Below are 22446 nucleotides of genomic sequence, written 5' to 3' on the forward strand. Positions count from 1 at the left end.
CAGAGATCTTTTTTGTCGCAATAACACAATCCTATTCATTTGTAGATAATATGTTGGATGATAAATTGCACAGTTTTACTGGTATTGAGCAAATCCTGGTGCTGTCCATTAATTTATTTTCTGTTCTGTTGATCCAGTGATGCGCAAATGCTTGCCAGAAGAATTGATTGTAACCATCTCTATTAATCTGGTGAGAAGCTGATTGATCAAGGCCTGAACTGGGTCATTGGTATTGTCTGTTGAAAGGTCAAAACCCCTTAATCATCATTTACTCCAGATAGACTGATCAAATTATTTCCACAGAATAGGGTTGCTGTATTGACTTATTTAATATAGATAGGGTGATATTTCAGAAGGAATTTTTTTTTTAAGAAAGGAAATTGATGAACAAAATTTTTGTAACCAATCATTGCAAATTCATCACAACTTTTGTACTTGAAACCTATTTTTCTTTCACTTCGAACTCTCAAAAATCATATCAATAGAAACCAGAACTGGACATGCAGAAACAGATCCAAGAGTTAAGAAAGTTCACGTAAATGTGTTACATACTATTTTAAACAATTTAAAAAAAATGTTTCCTTCCATTCCATTGATACCCAAATAAAACAAATAAAAATTGAGCCTGAATCCACAGGGGGAAAAAAAAGCTTCAAAACTGAACTTTGTCAACCAAGAGGTTGTATCGATCAGAACCCAGACATGTATATATTTGATTACAAGGTCTGATAATTTTCAGTCTTACTTCTTTCTCTATTGTGACCAGTTCATCTGCTGAATATAACCACAGAAGAGGGTACTTCTTCACACCACATGATGGCATTTCCAATTTGTGGTGGTGCAAGGATAGATTTAGCATGTTTTGCAAATCCTAACAGGAGATGTCAGCGGATATGCAGTAGAATAAGCCTTGCAGCAAAATATTCTTTACCATGTGCCTGGTCTTGTAACTATATACTCAAAGGGAATGTGTCAAAAGATCACAAGACATAGGAGCAGAAGTTGGCCCATCGAGTCCGCTCCGCCATTCTAATCATGAGCTGATCCATCCCCCCCCCAACGCCCCAGCTCCCCCCCCCACGCCCCAGCTCCCCCCCCCACGCCCCAGCTCCCCCCCCACGCCCCAGCTCCCCCCCCACGCCCCAGCTCCCCCCCCCACGCCCCAGCTCCCCCCCCCCACGCCCCAGCTCCCCCCCCCACGCCCCAGCTCCCCCCCCACGCCCCAGCTCCCCCCCCCACGCCCCAGCTCCCCCCCCACGCCCCAGCTCCCCCCCCACGCCCCAGCTCTCCCCCCCCACGCCCCAGCTCCCCCCCCACGCCCCAGCTCCCCCCCCACGCCCCAGCTCCCCCCCACGCCCCAGCTCCCCCCCCCACGCCCCAGCTCCCCCCCCCACGCCCCAGCTCCCCCCCCACGCCCCAGCTCCCCCCCACGCCCCAGCTCTCCCCCCACGCCCCAGCTCCCCCCCACATGCCCCAGCTCTCCCCCCACGCCCCAGCTTTCTCCCCACGCCCCAGCTTTCTCCCCACGCCCCAGCTTTCCCCCCACGCCCCAGCTTTCCCCCCACTCTCCAGCTTTCTCCCCACTCCCCAGCTTTCTCCCCACTCCCCAGCTTTCTCCCCACAACCCTTGATGCCCTGTCTAATCAAATACCTGCCAATCAGAATGTCTCGGCAGCCCAAATGACAAGGGCATGAATGTTGTATTAATTTTTGTCCCTTTAGTGTCTTTCATACCATGCTGAATGAAGACATTAGTTTCATATATTTCACACTCACATGCAAATGGAAATAATGCAGGAATCTAGTTTACCAACTGCTTCAATCATTCTATTTCCAATGCCAAATTTGACTTTGGAATTTCAGCAAGAACAATATAAACCATGTTGGTATTTTCGATGCATCCCAAATGGAAAATTTTCCTTCCCATCTTCAGAAGCTCTCTGAATATACTGTATATGAACCAAACTGCGATTCATACTCAAGTTGCTGTTCGGGTACCTGGAAGTGAAATAAAATGAGCCCTCTATTGAAGTCTGTTCTGTAAGTGAAAATAGCAGGCATGGATCAGAGTGGTACTCAAAATGCAGTGAGAAGAATGGGAGTGCACACAGATGGGAGGCGTGTGTTCATAGTGGATCAAGGCCACAGAAGGGTGAAGTGGGAGGAGTGGTCCCAGCAGAGTGAAATTGGAGGACAAAATGCACCAAAGTGTCGTTGTACTGTTGCTTGAGCCAGAATTTGGGGGAGGGAGAAGGGGAAGGACCCAATGGAGTGAGATGGGAAGAAAGATCACTGTGGTGAGAGATGGACATTTTGCAGAGCTACTGAGACAGGGAGTGATTGTGTGCCCAGTCACACTATTCTTGCAGAGGACTAGCATGAACTCATGGGGACAAACATCCTCATTCAATGCTGTTACCGTTCTATTCCTCTGTGATTCCATAAAATTGCAGTTATATTCCCTCTTTCAAATTCTGATTCAATTGATTTCCATGATAAATATAACATTCAGCTGCTACTATATTGTATGATTAGCCCATGCAGTCAAGAGCATATTGTAACTTGTTAAACTACATTAAGGCAATGTGTGGCATGCAACCTTCAATCAGATCCACAAAATGCTGATCATTTCAAAATGTACCCTGAGATAGATGCCCAGAAGGAGTCACAGACTCATACAGAGGAGAAACACAGCTGTTGGCCCAACACATCCAGAGAAAATATTGGACCCATATTCACTTCTAATACACCTATTAACTTCTATGCCTTGATGATTAACGTGCTTCTTTAGATGTTCCTTAAATGTAATGAGGGTACAGTGCGTGCATCCACTATCTCCTTAATCAGTGCATTCCTGATTCAATCATTCCGTGTGAAAATCCCCTCTGACTCCTTTCACCTTAAATCTAATCGCTTTTTAAATACTCCCACCACTGGAAAAAAGATTCTTACTGTCGACTCTCTCCATCCCTCTTTAGCTTCTGAAAGACAGCAAGTTTCTGTCAGAGGTGCCCTTACTCATAGAAGATGTGCACTTCTCTAGCAGCCTACCTGGGTTATCCTGCTGGTGCCACTCCCTCCCAGGAAATATTGTTAGCTTTTAACTCAAACTGTTCTCTGGAAGTTTCTGACTGAGTAAAAAACTTGCTGGTTTTCTTATAAATTATTTTTGAAGTTATCTTAATAAAACAACTTTCTACATTTTATCCTATGAACACATCTCTTCCTCAATGGAGCGTATATTCATGCCTTAAAAATACTCCCTGACAGCTGGAAGGTAAAATGTCGTACTCCTGTCAAGGCTGCTTTCTGAATTCAGAATTATGAGCAAATATGTTGAGGGAGCAAGAAATCGGATTACTTCTCCCTGCTTCTAAAACAACACGGCCTGATAGGGCTGTCTTCTCCCAGCGTCCATAGGAAGGTTACTGATGCTTCGGGCTTGAGCCCTTGTTCAAGGGAAAAACACCAGGAATTTTACAATATTTTATGCAGGTCACTAACAATGTTTTACTTCCCAACAGAGATGAATTGCTAGACCAAATGGCCTTTGCTGTGGGAAATGCTGTAAGGTGTGATTTGTGTGGACAGAATGGAGATGTGTGACAGCTGTGGTGTGAAATACTACTTGAACAGTAGGAAGGTGACGTGTGTCACCCCATTGCTTGCTGTGAGACAGAGAGGAACATAATGAAGAGCTTGAGTGAAGTGTGTTAATTGTAGGACGAGTTGCATGGCATGCTTCACATATCATGAGATTTGACTGGAAAGGTTTTCAGTCTCGATAAAAGGACTGGACCTGAAACATTAACTGACCAGTCTGACCGTGGACTCTTTGCTTCTCTAGTGAGCCTGATTCATTTTTCATCTCCATGTGGAATTTGCATATCCTTGCTTGACCACAGGGGTTCCTTCAGCATCTGCAGTCTTTCTGTTTCTTCAAGATTGGAAATGTGTTGGTTCTGAAGCTAAATAATTGTCAATTGAAATATAATGCAAGTCATTTGAGCTAGATCTTCTGTGACAAAGGATAAAGTGAAGCAAGAATTGGATCTACTTCCCCTAAAGAAACACCGATATTCAGTTTGCTGTTGTGGGTTCAAGTGGCCCTGCAGATCCGTAATGCTGGTAAAAGCAGAGTAACCTAATAATCAACAAGTGGAAGGAGGTTGTGGGGAATCGTTTATCTAAACTCTTGGCGCATTTTACTATATTGAAATACGAGAGTAAATTTGTCTCAGGGCATACATGTTCTAATCTACGGTGCTCATGAAAAAGGATAGATTGTTCGTTGTTGTCAGCTATAGCAATACTGCAAGTAATTGGGATCATTTACTAGGATATTGCATAAATGTTTCATTGGGCTTCTCCTGCCCATTCAGAAACCAACATTAATAGGATTAAGCAGCGTAAAGAAGCGCCCTTCAGCGGGTCGTCATGGACAGACACTGAGTGATGATTAAGCAGCGTAAAGAAGCGCCCTTCAGCGGGTCGTCATGGACAGACATTGAGTGATGATTAAGCAGCGTAAAGAAGCGCCCTTCAGCGGGTCGTCATGGACACACACAGCAATGACGTTCTTTAAAGGATATAGCAAGTGTGGCCTCTTGTTGGTTATAATCCAATTGCTAAAACAAGTCAGCTTGGTTTGTATCATTTTACTTAGTGAGACTATTCACCCTTTGGTAATTTAAAGCTATATCTGTATCTGTGGAGCAAAACAAATCAAGTGGATGGATGAACGGGTGCAGTGAAATAGAGTAAAATGCCACCAAGCACAATGATTAGGCAACAACACATGGAATCCATCGTCCATGCCAGACTTTCACAGCAGCTACTAATTTTAGTTAAGGCTCTGTGTGTTATTAAACCCTTAGCCACAATCTCTGTCAAAACAAAAACCTGCACTTAATAACCCGGAGTGATTCTTGTCAACCCACATTACATGGGAGGTCAGAATGCAAGTCTATACCTTGCTGGAGCAACATCCAACTTAAACATCCAGAAAGATCAACACTGATTCTAAACATGAAACCAGTGTGCATGCTTACTTTAGAATTTCACATCAACATGGGCAGCACGGTTAGTGTAGTGGTTAGTGTAACGCTGTTAACTGCACCAGTGATTGGGACCAGGGTTCGAATCCTGCACCGTCTGTAAGGAGTACGTACATTCTCCGTGTCTGTATGGGAATCCCCGGAGGCTCCAGTTTCCACCCACCCTTCAAAAAGTACTTGGGGTGTACGACAATCGAGTGTAATTGGCTTGTGGGCCAAAGGGCCTGTTATGGTGCTGCAAGTCCAAATTTAAATTTAACCCTTAAGACCCTAGGAAAGTCAAATGAAAATATCAAACCTTGAGAATTGCAAAGATGTTGGATGTTACTAACTCTACAAGAGAAGGTATAAACGTATGAGAATAAGATTCAAGCACCTTTCTCATTTAGACAACCCTTCAGCAGATTTTGCCAATATCTTTCTATATGGCTCAGGCAGTTTTTAATCTGAAGCTTCTCCTATTTTATGAAGTTAAAGAAGTTTTTTCAATGCAAGTTGTTGTTCCTGCTGAGTATGTTGGACTTATTACAGAAAAACAATATATAGCGCCTGGAAGAGTTGATCAGAGAGGACATACATTTCTCAGTCCTTTTACATTATTTTGTTTATATTATTGAGTTTTCAGGTGTGGATTTTCTAAATGAAGCAGTTAAAAAAGGTCATCTTCACCATTAACAATAAACAATGTCAATCCCAGTGACATTGCATTGCAACTCATTGTCCCAGGAGACCATTTACTGTGCAGCTGGTAAGCATGGGCTGGCAGCAAATAGTGGCAGCTTGACACAAAGGTGAAGATAGATGGCTTTTGTTTCAAGATGACCATCACATGATATTCATGGAGACAGAATTGCTTTTGGACACGTCAACGGCATCTTTCTCAGTGGAATCTATCGATGCACCTGCTTTGCTTCTCTAGTGAGCCTGATTCATTTTTCATCTCCATGTGGAATTTGCATATCCTTGCTTGACCACAGGGGTTTACAACCAGATGCCTATACTCCAAAAACATGAGGTCCAATAAGTTTGTAGGAATTGGTAAATTCTAAACTCTCACCACGCAAATAGAAGATTTACACAATTGGTTTCAGCAAACCACCTTGTCTTCTTTATTCTCAGTTTTTCACCTTAACCCTCTTCACTCCCAGCATGTCCTTCTCTGCCACACACCTGCGCATTTTCATACTTGAGCGTCATCTGTTACATCACGAGCGGTGACCAGCCCTGCACAAAGCCCATGCGGTGTCCAGCCGTGACAAGTTCATGACTCCTGGAGTGTACACGAGTTGTCACATCTGGGGAAGTTGATGAAAAGGTGGGATGAATTGGTTACAATCAGTGAGGCCAAAAGAGTTGAAGAGTGCAGTTTTCACCTGGTGAGGAAATGGGAATTGCTATGTGAGCTGGCATGGATCAGATGGGCCAAAATGGCCACCTACTATGTCATTAAAAAATTTAGAACAACACAGAAAAACAGTGCAGGATCGGTGACATAAACTGCACAAGCTGTGGTCTGGAGCAGGCAACTAGACAATGGAAGGACTTGAGATCTTTGCTTTCAAATGGTGTCCCAGCCTGAAACACTGCCCATTTCTGACCACGGATGCTGCCTGCCCACAGTTTCCCCACTGCTTGCCCACTCCACCACATTACTCCATACATTTGATCATATAATTCCTTGCTTTAGCACGAGCTTCACAGCATGGAGTCGTTACATTGTGCTGCTCCAGCCAAGTGGAATTTAGTGATGTTGACTTTAACTGGCCATCTATGAGAGGCCTGAACAAACCAAGTAGAAAATAAGGTCCAGGATCATATCCTGAAAGACTGGTTAATATTTGGAGGAGAATCTCCAAAGTAGAAATGACTGTTGAAAAGAAGCCTCATGGATCCCATCAGTTACCTCAACGTTGCACCAGCACATTGATATTGTGCTGTGCGTCTTACCTACTGGTGTGCATTCAAGATGCGAGGTGGTTGATATGACAAACATTGCCTGTAATATCTACAAATAGATGCCAGTTTCCCCCCACCAACCCCCCACCCCCAATCGAGAACATCTACAGGGTACACTGCCATCAGAGAGCAGCAGCAATCATCAAGGATCCCCACCTCCCAGCACACGTTCTGTTCTCACTGCAACAATCAGGAAAGAGGCATTGGTGCCACAAGACTCACACCAGCAGGTTCAGGAACAGCTGCTACCCCTCCACCATCAGACTCAACAACAAAACTCAATCAGGGACTAGGGTGATACAACCACTACACTGACTGCACCCCTACTGGCCAACTGCAGGGGACGACCACTGTACCTGCAGGTAGGCAACCTGGGAGGCTGGAACCACCTGCCAGCTGTCAATCACTGACCCGTATAAAAACTTGAGCTGGGCCCTTTGGAGAGTCAGACACGTGGAGTCAGCAAAGATACTGAGACTGGTGTGTACAAGTTTAAGCTAATCAGAGCCTGTTGTACAGTCTGTGGACTTAGTGTCAGAATTATTCACACAGTAGTGTTTACAGAGACTCATTTCAGGACTAACGCTCACTTCATTAATTTTTTTATTCTCTGTATTGCAGTTGTTTGTTTAGATTTCTTCATTTGTTTACTTTTTTTGGATGTTGAATGCTTTTTATTGCACTGCCAATAAGTGGTAATTCTGCCTCACCCACGGGAAAAAGAATCTCAGGGTTCTATGTGATGTCCTCTGACAATAAATCGGAGTCTGCTTGCACAGGTCGACAATCTTCATGCTCACTAGGTGAACATAAAAGTCATAAAAAGCTGTTGCCCTTGCCTGCGCCAGGCTACCTCAACACTGCAGGTCTTTATGCAGGAATCAGTTCTGCCATTGGGTGTAGATGACCAAAACACAGCAGAGGGTCCTCTGTGAGCACATTTAGGGAGATGTACCAGGATTTACAGCTAAGGTTGTTAGCTTAATAAGAGACATAAGCAGTATGGGTGTAACCGCCTAACACGCCTTTTTACCTTTTTCTAAAAAAAACAGAAAGCATCCTTTGTGCTTTCTGTCTTGTGTCCGGCTAAAAGACCACGTTGGCCCTTATTTCTTCAGTTCTTCCTTCAGCTGCTGTGAATGTTTATAACAATGTCTTTATGAAGTTGGCTTGTTTTTCATTTTTTGCTGGTCTGTGGTGCTTCAACTTCAGTTTTGCTTTACAGTTGATTAAAAAAAACAAAGTTCAGCTGTGAGAGGCCAGCGGAGTATGAAAGGCGAGGAGAGGGCCATATTCAGCGGGAGAAGAAGTGCACAATCAACAAAGAGTTGGGCCCACCTTCTACTTCCTCGAAAGTTAACACCCAAGCAAAATGAACAAACAAGGTCTGAAAGACCTTAAATGGAGCATTTAAATTATATATTTTTAAAATTTAGACATACAGTATGGTAACAGGTCATTTCGGCCCATGATCCCAATTACCCTACAACCCTGGTACATTTCGAACAGTGGGAGAAAACCAGAGCCCCTGGAGGAAACCCATGCAGACCTGTGGTGTAGCTAAATGGGGAGCGGGGGAAAGAGAAGGGTGCAGGGGAGTGACCACTTCCGCTGAGCATATTTTTCAAAAGTGGCGCCATTCCCCTTCCGGTCCGACGATGCAAAAAAGTCAGTTCAACCCGCTATTCAACCAATGACTCACCATCTGGTATGTGTCGTGGCACCTTTTTTTAATGTGCTCGCTTCCCACTAACTTTAGAACCTGGTAACACCCCTGACACAGAGAGAACAAATAGTGCAGGACTCCAACTTCCATCTGATCGCCGCCACTGTAAAGGTGCTGCGCTAACCACTACATTAACTGTGCCACCACATGCAGTACCACAGCACCAAAACAGGCCCATTGGCTCACCATGACTGTTCTGGCCATGATGCCAATTTAAGATAATCCCATCTGAACATATCCTCGATCCCTTCATCCCCTGCGTGCACATGTGGCAGTCTGAATGCCTTTAAGTGCTGCTATCATATCTGCTTCCACCACCACCTCTGGCAACACATTCCAGGTACCTAATGCTCTCTGTGTCAATAAATTGGTCCTGCACATTTCCTTTCAATCCTATCCACTCATGTCCTCTAGCTTGTGACATTTTTAATCCTGGGTAAAATTTTAAATTTAGACATACAGCATGGTATTTAAATTTTTTTAAATACAATTTAAAACACACAGCTGTCACAGGCTCTTCCAGCCCACAAGCCCGTGCCGCCCAATTACACCCATTTGACCGACAGCCCCTGTACATTTGAAGGGTGGAAGGCACCCAGAGGAAACCCACGCAGACACGGGGAAAATGTGCAAACTCCTTACAGACAGCACCGGATTCTAAGGCAAGTTGCTAGCACTCTAACAGTATTGCCCTAACTGCCGACTATCTAACCTACCTTAACTTGATAAACCTATCAAGTCACCCATTAGCCTCCAATGCTCCAGAGAAAGCAAACCAAGTTTGTCTAATCTCTCCCCACATGTTCTACCTTCTAAACCAGGCAACAACCTGGAAAATCTCTTCCTAACCCTTTCCAAACCCTCCACCCCCTGGGGTTCAGAATTGTACACAGTATTCCAAGTGTGGGCTAACCAAAATTTTTTATAACTGTAAAATTTCTTCCATACCCTGCTCAATACTCTGTACAATAAGCATCCCATACTCTAACCTTTTTTACCATCCCACCCACTTTCAATGAGCTATGGACCTGGACTGTCAGATCTTTCTGCAAAACAATGCATTCAAGAGCCCTGCCATTAATTGTAAACTTTCCTCTTATATTTGACCTCCCAAAGTGCAAAATCTCCCACTTGTCCGTTTTAAACACCATCTGCCATTTCATTGCCCATATCTGTAACTGATTTATACCCTTCTGTATTCTTTCATAGCCCTCTACAATGTCCACAACTCCATCAACTGCAGTGTCATCTGCAATCTTACTAACACATCCCCTACTTTTCCTTTCATCATTTAGATCACTGAGGATCGATAGTTTAATCTTGGTGCACACCAGCCCTGCACCCACGTATTTCAATGAGAGGCATACTCAAAGCAATGATAGCCCAGGAAATATTCCAAAAACGTGAGGTGTGTCCGTAATGTTCAAATCCTGAAAAATAAGCAGATAAAAAAAAAAGCTGAGGATATTCAGTCTAAGGTGTCCACAACATCCTCTGTTCCAAGGACAACCACATCCTATCCACGTAACCAAAGTTCTGCATGCCTGGGATTAGTTTAGTTTGGCTTGGCTTCACGAACGAAGATTTATGGAGAGGTAATGTCCACGTCATCTGCAGGCAGGATAACTTAAATATATCCCTCAAGTGCCTTTTCTCTAAAGCCTTTATATCTTTCCTCAAGCATAGTATCCCAGAAGTGTGGCTGAACTAGTTCGTAATAGGAAGTTCTTCCTAACTATTAGTACAAAGAGAAAGTTCTCAGCACCTCCTGAAACCTTTCCAATCATCTGCGAGGGACTTCATGCACATGAAAAAGTCTAACAAGCTATCAGCCACACATTATCTGCACAACCAGGGGATTCCACACACACATGACCACTGCTACACCACTATCAAGAATGTATACAGAGTCATCTCATGACTGCACTTCAGTAAGTCTGAAAACCTGGCTGTACTTTTACTCCTCGAGTACAAGCATAGATTGAGAACCACAGCATCAGTGGTGAAGGTATGATCGAGGGAGGCAGAGGAGCACGTTCAGGACTGTGTTGAATTGGTGGACTACAACCTAATCAAAGACTCATCTTCCAACTTGAATGAATAAGCCACGGTGGTCACTAACTTCAAGATCTTCGTGGATGAATGTGTGCCTACGCACATGTATTGGGAGTACTCCAATCAGAAGACATGGATGAATCCACCTGCCGAGGGTGAATGCCATACAAGACCAGTGATCTCTACTTGAAGTCTAGGCACAACCAGTGGACGGCAATCTCCGCACGAAAGACCCAATTCCAAGGGAATTCACTTCCCGATGAGGTACACCCATATCTCCTCCACATCCCACACATCTGCTCCCCTACCTTCCACCCCACCAGCCTCTTCAGCCAACATATCATTCTCCACAATATCAGCCATTTACAATGGGATCCCACCAGCAGACAGAGCTTCCCCTCCCCATTTTCTGTATGGATTGCTTCCTCCCAGACTCCCTTGTCCATTCATCCCTTCCCACCAATTGCCCCCTTAGTACCTACCCTCCTTACACCTCCTCCCTCACTATTTTTTGGGGCCTAAACAGACCTTCCAAGTGAAGCAACACTTTGCCTGTGAATCTGCGGGGGTCAGTTACCATATCTGGTACTCCTGACGCAGCCTCCTCTACATCTGGGAGACTGGATGCTCATTGAGCACCTTTGCTCGTACTCTCCAACAGTAAGGACCTCACAGTGGCCATCCATTTCAATTCTATGCCACACTGACATGTCTCTCCATGGACTAATTTGCTAAGTTGAGGCCACCTCCAAATTGGAGAAACAACTATTTATGTGTTATTTTGGCACACTCCAACCAGATAGCATCAATATCAATCTCTAATATCCTTTAAACCCCTCCTCTGGTCTCTCCCATTTTCTTCATCTGTCTTCATTCCTCCAGCACCCCACCATTCCCCTTCCTTCTCCTATCAGAGAAGTTTCTTAGCCCTCTGCTGTCTCCCCACATCACTTCTCCATTTCTTTCTCTTCTCTCCTCCCACCCATATCCATGTTACCTCCATGCCTACATTCCTCCCTCTATCCCTTTCCCCACCTTTTTATTAACATGTCTGCCTGATTTTTTTGGTGCTGCTGACGAAGGGCTCAGGCCCAAAATGTTGAAGGCCTTTCATTTTCTCTGGATGCTACATGACCTGCTAAGTTCCTCCAGCCCTTTTGTGCACTTGTCTGGACCCTCTGCATCTGTAGATTTTCTTATTTAGCACCTGGGCAATTTCTAAATGAAAGACAATATTTAAAAATTATTTTGAGTAAATGGCACATAGGTCTATTTGGAAACCACAGGAATCTATTGAAAACAAGCAACTGAAAAGAAGTGAACAAGCAGAAAGGCAATAATTCCAAACCAATCATAATTTATGAAAGGAGGTCTCAAATTAATTGGAATCCTCTGAGGATTTAAACGGAACTACCCATTGTGATGAAATGACAAATGTTATTTATTTTGAGAGAATTATGACATAGATACACGGTCTTGGTGGTGAGAAACTCTACTGAAGAAAATAATAAGATACAGAACTTGAGAATTAATGAGCATGTGTACTGGGCATTTGTGATTGGAGGTGATAGTCAGGTAGGGGGTCCATTATTCCAATGGACCAATTCATCAATTTTTGTAGAAACACCAAGTCACATTGGAATGTTAAAACTTAGATTTATGGAAGCTTCTGGAGAAACAGCTGAATTATTAATAATATTTGGAAATGGAACATGTATATTAGTAATAAAATAGAAAATATTATTTCAAATGGATCATTAATTGACATGAATTAAAACCCAAAATCTAGATTGACCTGTTGATTAAACAATACGAATCATCATCAAATGTGAAACAACTGAAGGACAAATTAAATATTGGTGAATATATTCAAAGCAACAAATACCAATAGTACTGAGCAGCGAGACGTGAAGTATTTATGCCAAAAGGGTTCATGCCTTTCTAAAGGCACAAATGGCGTAAAAAGCAGTGTGCGGAGAAACACATGATATTTGCTCGGATTGATAATTAAATGAAGAAACAAACGAGTTGGACAGCTCCTGTCTGCTCAATTTTGTTAAAATTTGAGATTCCCATGTGTTCAGGTGTGGGTTGCAACAATCCATAGTGTTTCAGAACAAACTAGCAATTACTGAGTTTATTTCTTAACCACAACAGACGTGGAGGAATCAGTCAGATCTCCTTAAACTCCAGCACACAAGTGAGAAGCCTCCAGAAAAAGTGAAAGGGTTTTGATTTATGATGCAATGAAAGCTGTTTGATGCAAATCTCATAAATTAACTCTGATCTAAATGTTATGACACTACACATAAATCAAAGAGAATGAAAAAGCAAGCCAGAAATACGAGTTTGATGCCACATTGCAATTACATTAAAATTTTCACAAGCAATGGAGATGCTTTTTGCTCTTCCTCGGAACAATGTGCTCCTTATGGAATCACAAGACACAAAAAAGATGCATCTGCATTATCTGGTGCCAAACATTCATGATTAATTGATTCACATTACACACTTGGATAGTGGAACAATCCTTTGTTCCCTTGGAAAATCTGGGTTTGGGTCAATGTTGGTGAATAATTGGACATCAGATGCTCAGAATTCATAAAAACTTTAATATCCAAGAATCTCTTTTAAATAATGATAAGACAAGGAAAAGAAATACTCACAGACTAGTGCTGTACTCAAAAATTAATTTAAATAGTTGACCTTGCTGGTCCATTTAGTTTTAGAGAAATTTTATGGACATCAATATCCTGTTTAGTTTTAATGTAGAGGTTAGCACAGCGCCAGAGACCCAGAGTTTGTGAGCTCTCCCCCCATGTCTTTGAGGGTTTCCTCCCACATTCCCAAGATGTAGGGGATTCAAAGGCTTATTGGTTATTGGGTGCATTTTGACAGAGTAGGGCTTGTGACTCAGCAGAGCTGTGCATCTAAATTAAAATGCTGGATCACCGACGTATTGGGGTTGTGATTTACAGTTACTAGAAATGGCATCAATAAAGCATTGAAATCAATGATTCAGACTTTGGCTATATTGTACTACAAAGGTGTGCTGGCTGCAATGAATTGGAAATCTGGTCTTTGATGTGTACATGGAATTTACTGGCCTTTAGCTCCTTTAATTTCTCAAGAACAGATTCAAGATTAAAACACTAAATAAAGAGTGTCCTGGAAATAAATCCATCTTCACAATGGTTACAGTGGTACAGATGGAAATAGCTAAATTTTCACACCCAAATTCCAGCACCTCACTCAAGGGGATATTCATTTAAAATCGCAAATTGATGGCTCAATTCTGAAAACAGTGTCAAATGCAAGTTGCCTATGAGATAATGAATAAAATCTGGATCAATTTCGCAGCTAACGTTTTGGTTCCTGCTTGGCAGACAATGGCTCACAAAAGGGCTTGCCAGCAGCTATACTTTGTGAACTGCCTGAGGCAGTTTGGTAGGTCTCAAACTTCTACAGGTGGACCGTGAAGAGCATTCTAGCTGGTTGTGTCACTGCCTGGTATGGAGACGCCAACTCTCAGGACAAGAATAAACTCCAGAGGGCTGTTAGCTCACCCTGTGACATCACAGGCACCAGACATCATGGACATCTACACGGTATCTTATTAAAATTAAAACAGCCTCTTTCCTCATAGAGCCCCACCACTCCAGGCCATGGCCTCTTCACTCTGCTACTATCAGGAAAACAGGACAGGAGCCTAAAGACAAGCACTCAATGGCACAAGGACAGCTTCTTCCCCTCCGCCATCAGACTCCTGAATAATCAATGAACCACGGACACTGCCTTACTTTTCATACACTATTATTTGTTATTTTTTTATTGTAACGTTGCAAGATGGTTATAACATGTATGTTTACACTATTGATGCTGCCATAAAACATCGAATTTCAAGTCTTGTTCATGATAATACATTCTGAAAAGTTTCTTGCTTCAGTCCCATCAGGTTCCAATTCACAGAAGAGGATAGAGGCCTTCCCTGCTACATCTGCTTAAGTGATTGAAACAGAGCATGATTAGTTCCAAGGGAATTCTCAGCTGTTGTGATGTCTTTCAGGAGAAATCAAAGAACATTGATTGCATCACCAATCTATTTTTTTTTAAAAAGGGAAGCAATGGCAGATAGCAGCTGAATTTGAAAATATTACATTTCTACAAGTTCCACTGTCCTTAAGATTATGGTCCATCCCTGAGCGTACTTCACAAGTGGTGTTGGATGCCAATTTGTCCAAAGAGGCTTGTTGGATGAAATGGTTCATGTTTACATGGTTAATGACTCTAGCTGATTTATTACAACTTTAATGTTTATTCTTCCACTGGCAGCCAACAAATGCATTGAATGTTATTTAATTTTTTTAACTGGTTAGATTCAAACTCACTCTCCCCCCCACCCAGACACTATCTTTCAAGCTGTGTTCAGTAATCAATAATTGATCATACTTGTTATGTGTTGACCAAACCATCTTGGCTAATCTTTTTGGGGAGGTGACATACCAAATGCCAGGAGCCTCATCACAGACAGGAAATTAGAATACACTTGCACACCTCCCAGTGGCCAATTCCAGAATCATTCTGACAGAGGCCCACCACAGGACACTTGACAAATTTAAGTGTGGCTTGGCAACCAGAAATTAAGAGCGATCGATACTTTCTTTATTAGCTTGGGTGTAAAAGGTTACGGGGAGAAAGCTGGGCGTAGGGATTGAGTGGGAAAATGGATCAGATCATGATTAAATGGCAGGGCAGTCTCAATGGGCTGAACAGCCTATTTCTATGTCTTATGTTCTTGATTGAAATTTGTAAGATAATGTACAAAAACATGAAATTAATGCTTTAACTCACTGTCATTTAGAATGTTAAAAATTGTATGGTCCATTTAGAATAATGGAATCTTTGGTCTCAGTTTTAAAAATTCCAATGGCATTTATCTTAGCTTAAGAATTCCAGTCTGGACCAGGTGCCACGGTTAGCATAGCGGCTAGAGCAATCCTATCACAGTGCCAGCGATTGAAGTTCGAATCTAGCACTGTCTGCAAGGGTTCCCTCTGGGCACTCCATTGTCATGAACAAATCATGAAATTCAGTGTTTTGCTGCAACATTCATATTATAACCATCTTCCAACATTACTATTAAAAATAGTGCACAAAAAGTAAGGCAATGCATTGGTTCATTTATTATTCAGGAATCTGATAGCAGTGGGGTAGGAGCTGTCCTCGTGCCGCTGAGTTCTCGTCTTTAGGCTCCTGTACCTTTTCACCCAATGGTAGCAGAGTGAAGCGGGCACGTCTTGGATAGAGGTTGTTTTGTTTTTTTGTTTTAAAAAGACACCGCCTCATTTAGATTCCTCCCACCCTTAAAAAATGTACAGGGGTTATAGGTTCATTGGGAAATTTGGTCAGCATAGATTCATGGGCCAGGAGGACTTGTTACTGTACATCTAAATTTAAAAAAAAATTATTGCAGCAACTGTAAATCTACTTTATTTCTGAAGAAACATCATCTTCAACTTTCACCTGAGGTGGACTGAGAAAACATGATTAATAATTAAATCCTCTTCGGTTTGTATCATAGACCAATCGCTGTATTAGGGCCTGAAGCCAACATCATTATTGAAGTCAGGGAGTGAGGGCTTTATCAGTGGGAGCTTTCATTCAAAAAGTGAAACCTGTCAAAAAGCCCCCGTTAATTTACAAATCAGTACTTCTTCCGAACAGCGGTTGATGTGTGTTAATTGTTAAAGTATAACTGTAGCAGCTATTTGGATTAAAGTTTTAAAACTATTATAAACGGAGTAATGCTTGATTGAACAGTTAGCCTGGGGTTTCAAAGCAGAAGCACTTGCTGAAACTGCTGCTGTATGCCGACAAAGCTACTGGTCCTCCAATATACAGAGCCAAGAAAGAGTACTGCATTTCTGATGTAAAGCACACCATCAAGAGGAAGAACAGAGCAAAGATTAGATGGCTCCCTCCTGGCAGGCAATAGAATAAGAGCACGAGGTCTTCGAAGCCTTTCGCATGCAACTTCTCCTAGTTAGAGCAGAAGTGGCCTATGATGGGAAAATGGGCTTGTAGGTCAGGAGGATGTCAGTCAAAAAGAAAAATGCAACAAGAAAAATATTGTGATATGCTGAACATTAAAAGGACTTCTGCACTGATATTATTTAGATTGTCATCAAAAGAACCGTGACCCCCGTGGCAGTGAACCCAAGGAAATAGCAGTCATTTCAAACCATTCTTGTTGGAATTGTCTGGGATCTGGAAAAGCCTTGTACCATAATCAGGGTGAACTAAGAATCGGCCAAAATTTGCTCATAATTTGGGATTCTACACTGCACCCAAAATTCTGAGATAATTTCTCCTATTCCAAGCTATATCTGCCACACCTCAACTAATTCATTTCTTGACCATGACACCATGTTAGACTCCAGTTTCCTGTTTTTGAACCAGATGTGAGCAGGTATACATTTGAATCTAAATTTTTATGTGCATCAGCTCCCTGCATTGATATTTCTAATGTTTTATCATACTTATTGAATAGCAAAATCTTACATGGACCATGGTGACAAAATCCAGACATGTCATAACATTTCTGCAATGTTAAGAATGATTGAAGGGTGCAATATTTCTGATACAGGCCCTTTATTTCCCTGCAAAAAATTCAATCACCATGCGTGAACCTCAGACAGCTAAAAGGATCCACTTTGTAATATTTCCACCATGTTGCTTTTGAAGAGAGGCATTTCTACATAAAAGCTACGACCCAGATTTTGTCCTACCTCCTTGAATATTAATTGGCCAAACAGGTAAAGAGTCATTCACCAAACAGGTAAAGAGTCATTCACTATATCAGCATGGGAGATGGAATCATATCCATACAATAAAAAAGAGAATGGATCCCTTTCAAAAATAACAACTTTTCTCTTACAAATTATTTCTGTAGCTACAATTACCGGAGCGATACGAGATGAAATCATGTTTGATCTCATAATGAAGTCTTACAGGCATTTCTAATCTTCTACGACTATGGGAAAATGTGACCCAACCCTAATGAACCATGGCCACTGACATGCAGCCCATGTGAGCTAAAGCACATCTCACAGTTAGTAAAAGGCAATGCTAGTCCAGGAAAGGTCCACCAGGTTCATTTATCAATCTCTTGCCAAAAGAAAGCAAGCTGGTTTGGAATCATTGCTTCATGGGGAATAGTGCAAATTAATCACCATTAGTTCCAATACGAGCTGGCAAAGAATTTACAAATCAGAGATGCAGCAAATTCCACCAGTTTAGACCCCAGTCTTTTATTTTCTCCCAAACATTTTTTTTCTAGTTTTAAAAATGACTGGTTGTTTCCCGATGGCTGAAAGACAGTTTAAATGAGTGGTAAATTTACTCAGCTACCAGTCAGCAAAAGTAGACAAGTTGAACCCATTGTGTGATTACCTGAATAATGCTGAATGTATTTTCCTACGCAGCTCAAAGTGATTCTGCAGAATGAAACTACTAAACTATCTCGATAATGCAAACAGCCTCGTTCAGGGTCATGTATCGATCCACTCAGGCCAGCTCATTCCCAGAGGGCCAGTTTCTATGCTTCTCTGTTTGGAACCTTTGGCACTTTTTGAATAGAAATGATATTCAAGAGTGAGACACAACCTGGAATCATTTGAAAGAACAAATGTGATTAGCTGGAAATAAATATCAGGGAAAAAAAAGTGTCAAAAAATTAATGTTCGATAGAGCCAACAATGTTTTCTCTGCTTTTGAGAACATTATATGGCAAAATATATTCTTTGGAACATAACTGTCAATGTAAACTTTTAACATTAACACTAGTGAGAGCAAGGTTATCTGACGTCAGAGGTATAATTGAATCAACTAGATTCTATTCAGTCTAAACAAACTGTCATAAAATGTAGCTGAGAAACAATTAAATCTGAAAAATTAAATCCACCTGTAAATCATGGGATAGTCTGCTATGTTTAGTATTTGGAGCAAAATTATTCTTGGAGTTAGCACAATGGCAATTGAACTCAGGGTCAATTTGAATATGATCGATCACCATCCCAAGTTCCATGAAAATGCATTTTTCTGCTTTCTCCATAATGGATTCTCCACAGTCATTTCCCTCTCATCATACGAGGCTCAACACCATGATTTTCTATTCAGAGGAGGAGTGGACAGTCTGGGTGATGCATTTTTCAAGGTCACTGCCATTCCCACTTCATGAACTTTCAATCCAAGCTGATAAGAAGAACCAGATTATGCCCTCCTCTTATTCAAGTTGTGGCCTTTTGGTTTGGTATCAGTGATTCAGTTTCACACTTTCCGGGGTTACCATTTGTGAGTCTTAAATTTTCAAAAAGAGCATTGTACACACTGCATTTTGAATCAACTCCAGTCAAGGAACAGCTATCAACAACGCAAGAACCGCATCAGCAATGGGGCATTTGTTCGTGGCATGCAAGAATTATGCAAATAATGAATCAGGAATGTGAAAAACTATATAGTCAGACATTAAACAGTGTATTAAAATAATTCAAGTGGTGGCCCAGCAATGCGCAAACCACAAGAAGAAAAAAAATTGGAAGGCCTAACGTTTTAGAAATAGTTATTGAACTCCTAATCAGAATAAACAAGGATTCATACCATCAATTCTAGCAATTCCATGACTTTAATTTAAATAAACAAAAGCATAATCAAGGTAAATTAGCATCACTATTTTAACCAACCAGGCCTCTCCACCCCAACCCCCTACTTAGGAGATGACAAGGGCATGTTTTGAGGCAGGCACCTTTTTCACCACCACATTCAATTTTAACTTCGATGGAATAGAACAAGGAAATTGTTTAAATATGGACACTCAACTCATCCAAGGGGTCAGGTTAAAAAAAAAAATCACAGCCCATGACATCCACTGAATAAATAGGGACTTTATGCAGCAGGTCACTGTTTTGTTGAGCGCAAAAGGAGAACTGTGTTCTATTGAACTGTTGTGCAAGCCTAAATGTTATTAAAGGAGATATCAGTCCACTTACTGATGTTTCTCATTGATCTCTTGAGGCTTTAAAACTCCTTTAGCAAAGCATCCTGTGATAGTCACTTTATATGCATATCCAAATACTACATTGAAACATTCACTTCCAGTTAATAGATAGAATAGTCTACAGACAGGATTTAAACATTTACCATAAATGCATTTAGAATTGTCAAAGTTCAATAGAGTACAATTTTTCTTTGAACACGAAGATTGAACAATCTAATTTTACATAGTGTGTATCAGGGAGAAAATTTTATCAAGTCATAGGCATGTAATTTAAGCAGCCTGTGCATTTTTCCATGAGGCCTAGTAATTTTTAATATTACATTAGTATTACCTTTACAATAATGAACTCTAGCCTTGCACGAATTTGTAATTTATCATCATTTGGCCCTGCTTCATATCTATTTTTGCAATTGTGACACTCCTGGCAAATTAAAAAATATATAAAAGAGCAAGTAAACTTGTCTTAGCATTTCTTACCCTAGAGATTACTCGAATCTTATGCTGAGAATGGCATGAATGTCCCTGGACCAGTGGTCAGGATTCTGCAAAACAGAAAAAGAATGAGTTGTTTACTGGAGTCTGAGAAACACGGGAAGTGGGTAGCAAACAACAAACATCTAACAATGCAATGAATTGACCAAGTATGTTCCCTCCATTTATTGCATTCCACACACCATGTTTTTCTCAATCATATCTGGGAAAGTACATTTTACCCTTTCATACCATGTAGGGGAGCATACGGCACTTTATGACCATATCTATTCCAGCCTCACCTTTGTGGCAAATTTCTACAATTACTGCTTGAACTTGCCTATCGTCACCTGGACCACAGGAATACCTACGTCCGGCTGTTGCTCACCAACCACAGTTCAGCATTCAACACCATCATACCAGCAAAATATATGACCACACAAAGCAACCTGAAACTGTGCCTCTGGAACTGAAACAGACTTCCTTATTGGAAGGAGCAAAATATGGAAGTCTGCAGACGCTGTGATTGTAGTACACTACAATCCTCCCGGCCCTCCTATAGACGCTGTGAGATCAGCTGAGATCCTCCAGCATTTATCATGTGTTTTTCCTTATTGGAAGGCCAGCAATGCCACCTCCTCCATCAACACAGGAGCACCACGTGCTCAGCCCCTGCTCTATCACCTGTACCCTCATAAATGCATAGCCAAGTCTGGCTCCAACACAGTGCATAAATTTAATGACATCACCACCATTGTTGGGCAAATTAGGTTCAAATGGGAGTTGGAAATGGAGATTCGGGTAGTGTGGTGATCTCAACATTAATAGGTTCGAAGAGCCTAGTGTGGAATTTAGACAGGGGGAGTTGAAAGACCACAAACCGTCCACATCGATGGTTAGAGGCAGAGAGGGTTATTGCCTTGAAGTCCACATAAGGGAGGAGCACTTCTGAAGTAGCATAAAGAGGCAACCATGAAGAAAACACACCAACACCATTACTTTCAGAAGACTGTGGAGATTTGGCATAGGAGCAAACATAGGTCATCAAGTCCACTCCACTATTCCATCACGAGCTGACCCATTCTCCAACTCAGCCCCATTCCCCTACCTTCTCCCAGAACCTTTGATCCACTGTCACTGAAAACCCTCCAGGTGTTTACAGATGCATTGTGGAAAGTACTGGGCTGGTGGGGTCACAACCTGGCTTGGAAATTTGAGTGCCCACAAAGAAAGAAGGCTGCAACATTGAAAAGTCCCTCACAGGGCTGACCATTAAAGCCCCATCAAGACAGCAGCCAACATTATGAAGGACCCCATCACATTAGTTACAACCTCTTCTCACTACTCTCTTTAGAAAGAAGAGACAGAAACCCAAAGTCCAGCACCTCAAAATTTCAACAATAGATCCTCTCTTCCCCCTCCCCAAACAATTACCAGGCTCTGGAACCTCCCCTCACCACACTAAGGATAAGTTACTCTAGCACCACAAAAAAGTTCTGTCTGCAAAACTGAAACACTTTTTTCCCCCCTCCGCTAATTGTAACAGAATATTTACAGTCTATTTAATCATCTTTTTCCATTCTGTGGTAATTTAACATAAACTATTGGAGTTGCTTTGCTTTAAAAAAGAACCTGTTTGGCTGCAGCAAGTAAGAAACCTGGAGCATATGTACTTATGTTTATGACAATAAGCTCATGACCATTATTGAATCTATTCTCATTACCCTGGTAGACACATAGAAAAAAAACTAATTAGTTGTAAATTTCCTACTCACTGCTACATGTACTGTGTGGAACTCTGGTCAACAGTACCACCTCCCCAGACTGCTGAGTTGAAGTGAATCAACACCACCCTGTGTCACGAGATCACTTGATCTCTATCACCCAATCAACTTCCTGCTGATCTGAGCTTTTCAACTAACTACCCTAGCCACCTGACTCCAATTGCCAAGGGCAGCCTTCACATAAAACTCCTGATGAAATCTGCTGCAGATACTGATTGCAAATTAGAGCAACATAATGCTGAAAAGATCTTATTCAGACTATTTTTTTTTGCCAATGTTGAACCTCTACTGGTTTTCGAAACCTTTCTATTCTGTCAAAATAGAAATGTACTTTAACATAAA

The 22446-nt window shown here is 41.8% G+C and overlaps 1 protein-coding gene and 1 long non-coding RNA gene across 20 annotated transcripts in view; one reads left to right on the forward strand and one right to left on the reverse strand.

Annotated features, from left to right (window-relative positions):
- The window catches only part of LOC138759584 (uncharacterized), a 28048-nt gene extending 19600 nt beyond the window's left edge, over positions 1-8448 (forward strand). The window contains exons 3-4 of one of the 2 annotated variants that reach the window (XR_011354971.1): positions 138-190; positions 8239-8448. This is a non-coding gene — a long non-coding RNA (uncharacterized lncRNA). The remainder of the gene's footprint in view (positions 1-137; positions 191-8238) is intronic. The other variant, XR_011354970.1, reaches the window with a different exon arrangement.
- rbfox3a (RNA binding fox-1 homolog 3a) overlaps positions 1-22194 on the reverse strand; it is a 644989-nt gene extending 622795 nt beyond the window's left edge. For 11 of the 18 annotated variants that reach the window (XR_011354963.1, XR_011354964.1, XM_069930251.1 and 8 more), the window contains exons 1-2: positions 22096-22194; positions 20327-20391 (exon numbers count right to left, since the gene is read on the reverse strand). The gene's annotated coding sequence lies outside the window, so the exon portion shown is untranslated. The other 7 variants (XR_011354969.1, XR_011354968.1, XR_011354967.1 and 4 more) reach the window with 5 other exon arrangements.
- Positions 22195-22446: the final 252 nt, after the last annotated feature.

The sequence above is a fragment of the Narcine bancroftii genome, chromosome 3 (genome assembly GCF_036971445.1).
Source record: "Narcine bancroftii isolate sNarBan1 chromosome 3, sNarBan1.hap1, whole genome shotgun sequence".
Taxonomy (NCBI): Eukaryota; Metazoa; Chordata; class Chondrichthyes; order Torpediniformes; family Narcinidae; genus Narcine; species Narcine bancroftii.